The sequence below is a fragment of the Pseudophryne corroboree genome, chromosome 5 (assembly GCF_028390025.1).
Source record: "Pseudophryne corroboree isolate aPseCor3 chromosome 5, aPseCor3.hap2, whole genome shotgun sequence".
In the NCBI taxonomy this organism is placed as follows: domain Eukaryota; kingdom Metazoa; phylum Chordata; class Amphibia; order Anura; family Myobatrachidae; genus Pseudophryne; species Pseudophryne corroboree.
Genome location: NC_086448.1, coordinates 803,198,280 through 803,210,403, shown reverse-complemented (window position 1 = coordinate 803,210,403; position 12,124 = coordinate 803,198,280). Strand labels below are relative to the sequence as shown.

The window sequence follows — 12,124 nt, the reverse complement described above, 5'->3', positions numbered from 1 at the left end:
ACAGTGTCCAGCAGGTCCGTCATATTATATATACCTGCAGTAGTGATATATATATATTTTTTATATCATTATCATCTCTATACTAGCAGACGCAGTACGGTAGTCCACGGCTGTAGCTACCTCTGTGTTGTCAGTGCTCGTCCATAATTGTATACCTACCTGTGGTGGGGTTTTTTTTTCTATCTTCTTCATACTAGTAGTTTAGGAGTCTGCTGACAGTGTCCAGCAGGTCCGTCATTATATTATATATACCTGCAGTAGTGATATATATATATTTTTTATATCATTATCATCTCTATACTAGCAGACGCAGTACGGTAGTCCACGGCTGTAGCTACCTCTGTGTCGTCAGTCACTCGTCATCCATAAGTATACTAGTATCCATCCATCTCCATTGTTTACCTGAGGTGCCTTTTAGTTGTGCCTATTAAAATATGGAGAACAAAAATGTTGAGGTTCCAAAAATAGGGAAAGATCAAGATCCACTTCCACCTCGTGCTGAAGCTGCTGCCACTAGTCATGGCCGAGACGATGAAATTCCATCAACGTCGTCTGCCAAGGCCGATGCCCAATGTCATAGTACAGAGCATGTAAAATCCAAAACACAAAATATCAGTAAAAAAAGGACTAAAAATCTAAAATAAAATCGTCGGAGGAGAAGCGTAAACTTGCCAATATGCCATTTACCACACGGAGTGGCAAGGAACGGCTGAGGCCCTGGCCTATGTTCATGGCTAGTGGTTCAGCTTCACATGAGGATGGAAGCACTCAGCCTCTCGCTAGAAAAATGAAAAGACTTAAGCTGGCAAAAGCACAGCAAAGAACTGTGCGTTCTTCGAAATCACAAATCCCCAAGGAGAGTCCAATTGTGTCGTTTGCGATGCCTGACCTTCCCAACACTGGACGTGAAGAGCATGCGCCTTCCACCATTTGCACGCCCCCTGCAAGTGCTGGAAGGAGCACCCGCAGTCCAGTTCCTGATAGTCAGATTGAAGATGTCAGTGTTGAAGTACACCAGGATGAGGAGGATATGGGTGTTGCTGGCGCTGGGGAGGAAATTGACAAGGAGGATTCTGATGGTGAGGTGGTTTGTTTAAGTCAGGCACCCGGGGAGACACCTGTTGTCCGTGGGAGGAATATGGCCATTGACATGCCTGGTGAAAATACCAAAAAAAATCAGCTCTTCGGTGTGGAAGTATTTTAACAGAAATGCGGACAACAGGTGTCAAGCCGTGTGTTGCCTTTGTCAAGCTGTAATAAGTAGGGGTAAGGACGTTAACCACCTCGGAACATCCTCCCTTATACGTCACCTGCAGCGCATTCATCATAAGTCAGTGACAAGTTCAAAAACTTTGGGCGACAGCGGAAGCAGTCCACTGACCAGTAAATCCCTTCCTCTTGTAACCAAGCTCACGCAAACCACCCCACCAACTCCCTCAGTGTCAATTTCCTCCTTCCCCAGGAATGCCAATAGTCCTGCAGGCCATGTCACTGGCAATTCTGACGAGTCCTCTCCTGCCTGGGATTCCACCGATGCATCCTTGAGTGTAACGCCTACTGCTGTTGTTGCTGCTGGGAGTCGATGGTCATCCCAGAGGGGAAGTCGTAAGACCACTTTTACTACTTCCACCAAGCAATTGACTGTCCAACAGTCCTTTGCGAGGAAGATGAAATATCACAGCAGTCATCCTGCTGCAAAGCGGATAACTGAGGCCTTGGCATCCTGGGCGGTGAGAAACGTGGTTCCGGTATCCATCATTACTGCAGAGCCAACTATAGACTTGATTGAGGTACTGTGTCCCCTGTGCCAAATACCATCTAGGTTCCATTTCTCTAGGCAGGCGATACCGAAAATGTACACAGACCTCAGAAAAAGACTCACCAGTGTCCTAAAAAATGCAGTTGTACCCAATGTCCACTTAACCACGGACATGTGGACAAGTGGAGCAGGGCAGACTCAGGACTATATGACTGTGACAGCCCACTGGGTAGATGTATTGACTCCCGCCGCAAGAACAGCAGCGGCGGCACCAGTAGCAGCATCTCGCAAACGCCAACTCTTTCCTAGGCAGGCTACGCTTTGTATCACCGCTTTCCAGAATACGCACACAGCTGAAAACCTCTTACGGGAACTGAGGAAGATCATCGCAGAATGGCTTACCCCAATTGGACTCTCCTGTGGATTTGTGGCATCGGACAACGCCAGCAATATTGTGTGTGCATTAAATATGGGCACATTCCAGCACGTCCAATGTTTTGCACATACCTTGAATTTGGTGGTGCAGAATTATTTAAAAAACGAGAGGGGCGTGCAAGAGATGCTGTCGGTGGCCTGAAGAATTGCGGGACACTTTCAGCGTACAGGCACTACGTACAGAAGACTGGAGCAACACCAAAAACGCCTGAACCTGCCCTGCCATCATCTGAAGCAAGAAGTGGTAACGAGGTGGAATTCAACCCTCTATATGCTTCAGAGGTTGGAGGAGCAGCAAAAGGCCATTCAAGCCTATACAACTGACCACGATATAGGAGGTGGAATGCACCTGTCTCAAGCGCAGTGGAGAATGATTTCAACGTTGTGCAAGGTTCTGCAACCTTTTGAACTTGCCACACGTGAAGTCAGTTCAGACACTGCCAGCCTGAGTCAGGTCATTCCCCTCATCAGGCTTTTGCAGAAGAAGCTGGAGACATTGAAGGAGGAGCTAACACTGAGCGATTCCGCTAGGCATGTGGGACTTGTGGATGGAGCCCTTAATTCGCTTAACAAGGATTCACGGGTGGTCAATCTGTTGAAATCAGAGCACTACATTGTGGCCACCGTGCTCGATCCTAGATTTAAAACCTACGTTGTATCTCTCTTTCCGGCAGACACAAGTCTGCAGGGGTTCAAAGAACTGCTGGTGAGAAAATTGTCAAGTCAAGCGGAACGCGCCCTGTCAACATCTCCTCCTTCACATTCTCCCGCAACTGGGGGTGCGAGGAAAAGGCTCAGAATTCCGAGCCCACCCGCTGGCGGTGATGCAGGGCAGTCTGGAGCGACTGCTGATGCTGACATCTGGTCCGGACTGAAGGACCTGACAACGATTACGGACATGTCGTCTACTGTCACTGCATATGATTCTCTCACCATTGAAAGAATGGTGGAGGATTATATGAGTGACCGCATCCAAGTAGGCACGTCAGACAGTCCGTACGTCTACTGGCAGGAAAAAGAGGCAATTTGGAGGCCCTTGCACAAACTGGCTTTATTCTACCTAAGTTGCCCTCCCACAAGTGTGTACTCCGAAAGAGTGTTTAGTGCCGCCGCTCACCTTGTCAGCAATCGGCGTACGAGGTTACTTCCAGAAAATGTGGAGAAGAGGATGTTCATTAAAATGAATTATAATCAATTCCTCCATGGAGACATTCACCAGCAGCAATTGCCTCCACAAAGTACACAGGGAGCTGTGATGGTGGATTCCAGTGGGGACGAATTGATAATCTGTGAGGAGGGGGATGTACACGGTGATGAACCGGAGGATGATGATGAGGTGGACATCTTGCCTCTGTAGAGCCAGTTTCTGCAAGGAGAGATTAATTGCTTCTTTTTTGGTGGGGGTCCAAACCGACCCGTCATTTCAGTCACAGTCGTGTGGCAGACCCTGTCACTGAAATGATGGGTTGGTTAAAGTGTGCATGTCCTGTTTATACAACATAAGGGTGGGTGGGAGGGCCCAAGGACAATTCCATCTTGCACCTCTTTTTTCTTTCATTTTTCTTTGCGTCATGTGCTGTTTGGGGAGTGTTTTTTGGAAGGGCCATCCTGCGTGACACTGCAGTGCCACTCCTAGATGGGCCAGGTGTTTGTGTCGGCCACTAGGGTCGCTTATCTTAGTCACACAGCTTCCTCATTGCGCCTCTTTTTTTTCTTCTTTGCGTCATGTGCTGTTTGGGGAGTGTTTTTTGGAAGGGCCATCCGGCCTGACACTGCAGTGCCACTCCTAGATGGGCCAGGTGTTTGTGTCGGCCACTAGGGTCGCTTAGCTTACTCACACAGCTACCTCATTGCGCCTCTTTTTTTCTTTGCGTCATGTGCTGTTTGGGGAGTGTTTTTTGGAAGGGCCATCCTGCGTGACACTGCAGTGCCACTCCTAGATGGGCCAGGTGTTTGTGTCGGCCACTAGGGTCGCTGAGCTTAGTCACACAGCTACCTCATTGCGCCTCTTTTTTTCTTTGCGTCATGTGCTGTTTGGGGAGTGTTTTTTGGAAGGGCCATCCTGCGTGACACTGCAGTGCCACTCCTAGATGGGCCAGGTGTTTGTGTCGGCCACTTGGGTCGCTGAGCTTAGTCATCCAGCGACCTCGGTGCAAATTTTAGGACTAAAAATAATATTGTGAGGTGTGAGGTGTTCAGAATAGACTGAAAATGAGTGGAAATTATGGTTATTGAGGTTAATAATACTTTGGGATCAAAATGTCCCCCAAATTCTATGATTTAAGCTGTTTTTTTAGGGTTTTTTGAAAAAAACACCCGAATCCAAAACACACCCGAATCCGACAAAAAAAATTCGGTGAGGTTTTGCCAAAACGCGTTCGAACCCAAAACACGGCCACGGAACCGAACCCAAAACCAAAACCCGAAAAATTTCCGGTGCACATCTCTAGTTATAAGGTGATGTCTAGTATCCAGCTGTAGGGTATTTTAAGGGTAACATTCCGGTGTTGGTTTGAGGAAGATCGCATGTTCCTGCGTGTAGTCATGTGTAGAAGTAGAATATAGATATAAACTGTATTTACTGTATATTATGTATGCGGCGGGAATCCAGAGGAGACCACCCACAAGAGCAGTTGGGAAAGACATCGCCTACCTTTTCAAATCAACCTATGACCTCTCCTGTAATGTAAAGATGCATCTCTGTGACCAATGGACAAAGGGATTACAGTATCCATTGTATTGCTTTTTGAAGTAGTGTATAAAAAGCCTGTTGCTGCCTGGCCGGTCAGAAGACTCTTAACGCTATCTACCTGATTAGCGGAGGACTGGACCAGGTTGCGCAAGCGAATATTCTCACGTATGTACATTGACTGTAGCCATTTACTCTGTTGTATTGTAGTGTATAAATTGTATTGTTATCCCCTTCCAGATATATACGCTGAGGTGTCGGAGCCCAGTGTTTAACTACAAATCGGTGTTGTGTCCTCTTTTCCCTGCTAGGGTTTAAAGCGTATTACATTACCTAACTGTATAAGGTTTAAAATAAGAATTTACTCACCGGTAATTCTATTTCTCGTAGTCCGTAGTGGATGCTGGGAACTCCGTAAGGACCATGGGGAATAGCGGGTTCCGAAGGAGACTGGGCACATCTAAGAAAGAATTAGGACTACCTGGTGTGCACTGGCTCCTCCCTCTATGCCCCTCCTCCAGACCTCAGTTAGGAAACTGTGCCCGGAAGAGCTGACACAATAAGGAAAGGATTTGGAATCCCGGGTAAGACTCATACCAGCCACACCAATCACACCGTACAACTCGTGATACTATACCCAGTTAACAGTATGAATAACAACTGAGCCTCTCAACAGATGGCTCCAAACAATAACCCTTTAGTTAAGCAATAACTATATACAGGTATTGCAGACAATCCGCACTTGGGATGGGCGCCCAGCATCCACTACGGACTACGAGAAATAGAATTACCGGTGAGTAAATTCTTATTTTCTCTGACGTCCTAGTGGATGCTGGGAACTCCGTAAGGACCATGGGGATTATACCAAAGCTCCCAAACGGGCGGGAGAGTGCGGATGACTCTGCAGCACCGAATGAGCAAACTCAAGGTCCTGCTCAGCCAGGGTATCAAACTTGTAGAATTTTGCAAATGTGTTTGAACCCGACCAAGTAGCAGCTCGGCAAAGATGCAAAGCCGATACCCCTCGGGCAGCCGCCCAAAAAGAGCCCACTTTCCTCGTGGAATGGGCTTTTACAGATTTAGGATGCGGCAGTCCAGCCGCAGAATGTGCAAGTTGAATCGTGCTACAGATCCAGCGAGCAATAGTCTGCTTTGAAGCAGGAGCACCCAGCTTGTTGGGTGCATACAGGATAAATAGCGAGTCAGTCTTCCTGACTCTAGCCGTCCTGGAAACATAGATTTTCAGGGCCCTGACTACATCTAGCAACTTGGAATCCTCCAAGTCCCGAGTAGCCGCAGGCACCACAATAGAGTGGTTCAAATGAAATGCTGATACCACCTTAGGAAGAAATTGGGGATGAGTCCTCAATTCCGCCCTATCCATATGGAAAATCAGATAAGGGCTTTTACAAGACAAAGCCGCCAATTCTGACACACGCCTGGCCGAAGCCAAGGCCAACAGCATGACCACTTTCCACGTGAGATAGTTTAGCTCCACGGTTTTAAGTGGCTCAAACCAATGCGACTTTAGGAAATCCAACACCACGTTGAGATCCCAAGGTGCCACTGGAGGCACAAAAGGGGGCTGAATATGCAGCACTCACTTAACAAAAGTCTGAACTTCAGGCCGTGAAGCCAGTTCTTTTTGGAAGAAAATCGACAGAGCCGAAATCAGGACCTTAATGGAAGCCAATTTGAGGCCCATAGTCACCCCTGACTGTAGGAAGTGCAGAAAACGCCCCCACTGAAATTCCTCCGTTGGGGCCTTCCTGGCCTCACACCACGCAACATATTTTCGCCATATGCGGTGATAATGTATTGCGGTCACATCCTTCCTAGCTTTAATCAGCGTAGGGATGACTTCCTCCGGAATGCCCTTTTCCTTCAGGATCCGGTGTTCAACCGCCATGCCGTCAAACGTAGTCGCGGTAAGTCTTGGAACAGACAGGGCCCCTGCTGCAGCAGGTCCTGTCTGAGCGGCAGAGGCCATGGGTCCTCTGAGATCATTTCTTGAAGTTCTGGGTACCAAGCTCTTCTTGGCCAATCCGGAACAATGATTATAGTTATTACTCTTCTCCTTCTTATTCTCCTCAGTACCTTGGGTATGAGAGGAAGAGGAGGGAACACATAAACCGACTGGTACACCCACGGTGTCACTAGAGCGTCCACAGCTATCGCCTGAGGGTCCCTTGACCTGGCGCAATCTCTTTTTAGCTTTTTATTGAGGCGGGACGCCATCATGTCCACCTGTGGTCGTTCCCACCGGTGTACAATCAGCTTGAAAACTTCTGGATGAAGTCCCCACTCTCCCGGGTGGAGGTTGTGTCTGCTGAGGAAGTCTGCTTCCCAGTTTTCCACTCCCGGAATGAACACTGCTGACAGTGCTATCACGTGATTCTCCACCCATCGAAGAATCCTTGTGGCTTCTGCCATTGCTATCCTGCTTCTTGTGCCGCCCTGTCGATTTACATGGGCAACAGCCGTGATGTTGTCTGACTGAATCAGCACCGGTTGTTTTTGAAGCAGGGATTCTGTTTTACTCAGGGCATTGTAAATGACCCGTAGTTCCAGAATATTTATATGCAAGGAAGTTTTTGTCCTTGGACGTTTTCTTCCCTGAGTGACTGCCCCCCACCCTCGGAGGCTTGCATTCGTGGTCACCAGGACCCAGTCCTGTATGCCGAATCTGCGGCCTTCACGAAGATGAGCATTCTGCAGCCACCACAGCAGAGACACCCTGGCCCTTGGTGACAGGGTGATCCACCGATGCATCTGAAGATGCGATTCGGACCACTTGCCCAAGAGATCCCACTGGAAGATCCTCGCATGGAACCTGCCAAAGGGAAACGCTTCGTAAGAGCTACCATCTTTCCCAGGATTCGCGTGCAGTGATGCACCGACACCTGTTTTGGTTGCAGGAGGTCCCTGACCAGAGATGATAATTCCTGGGCCTTCTCCTCCGGGAGAAAAACCTTCTTCTGTTCTGTGTCCAGAATCATACCCAAGAACAGCAGACGCGTTGCGGGAATCAGCTGCGACTTTGGGATATTCAGGATCCAGCCGTGCTGATGCAGCACTTCCTGAGATAGTGCTACGCTGACTAGCAACTGCTCCTTGGACCTCGCCTTTTCAGGAGATCGTCCAAGTACAGGATAATTATAACTCCCTTCTTTCTAAGGAGTATCATCATTTTGGCCATTACCTTGGTAAATACCCTCGGTGCCGTGGACAGACCAAACGGCAACGTCTGGCATTGGTAATGACAGTCCTGTACCACAAACCTGAGGTACTCCTGGTGAGGTGGGTACATGGGGACACCCTCTTCCAGGCTTGTATAACCGCCCTGAGCGATTCCATCTTGAACTTCCTTATATAAGTGTTCAAGAATTTTAAATTTAGGATGGGTCTCACCGAACCATCTGGTTTCGGTACCACAACATTGTGGAATAGTAACCCCGCCCCTGTTGAAGGGGGGGGGGGGGGTACCTTGATTATCACCTGCTGGAAGTACAGCTTGTGAATAGCGTCCAGTACTACCTCCCTTTCTTTGGGAGCAGCCGGCAAGGCAGATTTGAGGCAACGGCGAGGGGGAGTGGCCTCTAACTCCAGCTTGTATCCCTGAGATACCACTTGTAGAACCCAGGGATCTACCTGTGAGCGAACCCACTGGTCGCTGAAGTTCCGGAGACGCGCCCCCACCGCACCTGGCTCCGCCTGTGGAGCCCCAGCGTCATGCGGTGGACTTTAGAGGTAGCGGGGGAGGATTTTGGTTCCAGGGAACTGGCTGTCTGGTGCAGCTTTTTTCCTCTTCCCCTGCCTCTGGGCAGAAAGGAAGCGCCTCTGACCCGCTTGCCTTTTTGTGGCCGAAAGGACTGTACCTGATAATACGGTGCTTTCTTCGGCTGTGAGGAAACCTGAGGTAAGAATGTCGACTTCCCAGCTGTTGCTGTGGATACTAGGTCCGAGAGACCCTCCCCAAACAATTCCTCACTCTTATAAGGCAAAACCTCCATGTGCCTTTTAGAATCAGCATCACCTGTCCACTGCCGAGTCCATAATACTCTTCTGGCAGAAATGGACATTGCATTAATTTTAGATGCCAGCCGGCAAATATCCCTCTGTGCATCTCTCATATATAAGACCACGTCTTTAAAATGCTCTATGGTTAGCAAAATAGTATCCCTGTCAAGTATCCATATTATCTGACAGGGTATCGGACCAAGCTGCTGCAGCACTACACACTGAAGCAATTGCAGGTCTCAGTATAATACCTGAGTGTGTATATAAAGACTTCAGGATAGCTTCCTGCTTTTTATGAGCAGGCTCCTTTAAGGCGGCCGTATCCTGAGACGGCAGTGCCACCTTTTTTGCCAAGCGTGTGAGCGCCTTCTCCACCCTAAGGGACGTCTCCCAACGTAACCTGTCCTTTGGCGGGACAGGGTACGCCATCAGTAACGTTTTAGAAATTACTATTTTCTTATCGGGGGAACCCCACTTCACACACTTCATTCAATTCATCTGATGGGGGAAGAACCAACTATAATACCCTTTTTTGTGGTAACTGGGTTAATGTCAGAAATGTGCAACACATTTTTCATTGCCGTATTCATACAACGGATGGCCCCTGTGGATTTTACATTTGTCTCATCGTCGTCTACACTGGAGTCAGACTCCGTGTCGACATCTGTGTCTGCCATCTGAGGTAGCGGGCGTTTTTGAGCCCCTGATGGCTTTTGAGACGCCTGGGCAGGCGCGGGCTGAGAAGCCGGCTGTCCCACTGCTGTACGTCATCTAGCCTTTTATGTAAAGGAGTTGACACTGTCGGTTAATACCTTCCACATATCCACCCACTCTGGTGTCGACCCCGCAGGGGGTAACATCACACTTATCGGCACCTGCTCCGCCTCCATATAATCTTCCTCATCAATCATGTCGACACAGCCGTACCGACACACGCACACACACAGGGAATGCTCTGACTGAGGACAGGACCCCACAAAGTCCTTTGGGGAGACAGAGAGAGAGTATGCCAGCACACACCAGAGCGCTATATAATGCAGGGATTCACACTACACACAGTGATTTTTCTCCTATAGCTGCTATAAATATACAGTTTGCGCCTATATTTAGTATATTTTTTCTCTCTTTTTCACCCTATTGAGCCTGGAAACTGCAGGGGAGAGCCTGGGGAGCATCCCTCCAGCGGAGCTGTGAGAGGAAATGGCGCCAGTGTGCTGAGGGAGATAGCCCCGCCCCCTTCTCGGCGGACTTCTCCCACTTTTTTAAGGATATTTTTGGCAGGGGATTTTACACATATATAGTCTTACTGATTATATTATGTGTTTTATGCCAATATAAGGTACTCTTATTGCAGCCCAGGGCGCCCCCCCCCCAGCGCCCTGCACCCATCAGTGACCGGAGTGTGTGGTGTGCATGGGGAGCAATGGCGCACAGCTGCAGTGCTGTGCGCTACCTTAATGAAGACCGGAGTCTTCAGCCGCCGATTTCCTGGACGTTCTTCTTGCTTCTGGCTCTGCAAGGGGGACGGCGGCGCAGCTCCGGGACCGGACGACCGAGGCTGGGCCTGTGTTCGATCCCTCTGGAGCTAATGGTGTCCAGAAGCCTAAGAAGCCCAAGCTAGCTGCAAGCAGGTAGGTTCGCTTCTTCTCCCCTAAGTCCCTCGTAGCAGTGAGTCTGTTGCCAGCAGATCTCACTGAAAATAAAAAACCTAAATATATACTTTCTTTTCTAGGAGCTCAGGAGAGCCCCTAGTGTGCAACCAGCTCGGCCGGGCACAGAATTCTAAATGAGGTCTGGAGGAGGGGCATAGAGGGAGGAGCCAGTGCACACCAGGTAGTCCTAATTCTTTCTTAGATGTGCCCAGTCTCTTCGGAACCCGCTATTCCCCATGGTCCTTACGGAGTTCCCAGCATCCACTAGGACGTCAGAGAAAAGTGTATTGATAAGTTGTGTACGTGCTGCGGGTACTTTGTACCGTCAGCCCTGCATAAGGTTTAAGGTGTAACATCATTGCAGTGCTTTGCTGCATAAGGTTTAGAGTTTAATAATATCATTGCATTGCATTACTAATAAGGTTTACAGTATATCAAGAGTGTGTGCGCGCTGTGTGTACTTTGTACCCCCAGCGCGGCGTTTGTACGCTAAGTCCGTACACGGTATGGGACTCTGTACGCAAATAGCGTACAAAGTACATAGAGTGCATATTAAGTCTAGCGGCCGCAGCGGCTCCATGGTAAAAGTGTGTTTAACGGAATAGCTTTATGGTTTAAGATAATATCGACATTATCATCTCGTATTCATGCAAGGACATAAAACGCAATAAGAGCTGGCGCCTATACCTGTCAGAAACGCCAATCAATACTTTGACAGTTCAGACGTGTTGCACAAAGTTAATTTTGAAACTGCGCGAGGACAAGAATAGCATTTACATTACTCGGTATACAATCACACCCGGCTTACATTATGCGTGATAACATATGTTTATCTTCTAATCACGGACGTAAAAAATATATATATATTTTTTTAAATATTAGTAGTGTAAATGTGCCTGTTCCCAATCAGACTGAATAATCCATTAACAGGTAAATGTGTTTACATGAGACTGTTATTTTAGGACTGCCAAGGGAGAAATCAGCTCTAGGAGGTCTATTTATTAATCAAACTCATTAACACTGGCGCAGGTGAGGAAACATATTCAGCACACTTGTACAGGATAGGTACAATCATTTCCCTCAGCATTTTAAAGGTGTCAAATATTTTCAACATAAATGACAAAAAAAATAGTTTGAGCTTTTTCCCAGAATACTCTCTTTCTCTTTTTCCCAGAATACTCTGTTTCTAAGGCGGACGATCGCTATAGGAATGTAGCAGTTCATGTCACTTGTGTCTAACCTGTAAGTATATGTGGTCTAATATACCCCTTACTGTATGGATTTGTCCTCACATACTGGTTGTCCGTATGCCATGAGGTGCAACAGAGACACTCCGATTTTTAGTGCAAACTACGCTTGGGCGTGGCAGAGTCACAGGGCATCTTGGCGCAACTGAAGCAGCAGTAAGAAATGACAAATCTGTAATTTATGTAATGAGGTTATAAATCAAAGATGGGGTCTGCTGGGTGAGTATACTTGGGCCCTATACCTACAACATACCTCCCCCTATTGTCCAGAATTCGTGGACTGATCTACCATCCTTGTATTGGCACATTTGTCTCAATTTGC

The 12,124-nt window shown here is 48.1% G+C and overlaps 1 protein-coding gene and 1 long non-coding RNA gene across 3 annotated transcripts in view; one reads left to right on the top strand and one right to left on the bottom strand.

Annotated features, from left to right (window-relative positions):
• The window catches only part of SAMD12 (sterile alpha motif domain containing 12), an 890,943-nt gene that overhangs the window by 620,464 nt on the left and 258,355 nt on the right, over window positions 1-12,124 (bottom strand). The window lies entirely within an intron of this gene.
• The window catches only part of LOC134929490 (uncharacterized), a 43,912-nt gene continuing 43,511 nt past the window's right edge, over window positions 11,724-12,124 (top strand). The window contains exon 1 of the long non-coding RNA XR_010178588.1: window positions 11,724-11,797. This is a non-coding gene — a long non-coding RNA (uncharacterized LOC134929490). The remainder of the gene's footprint in view (window positions 11,798-12,124) is intronic.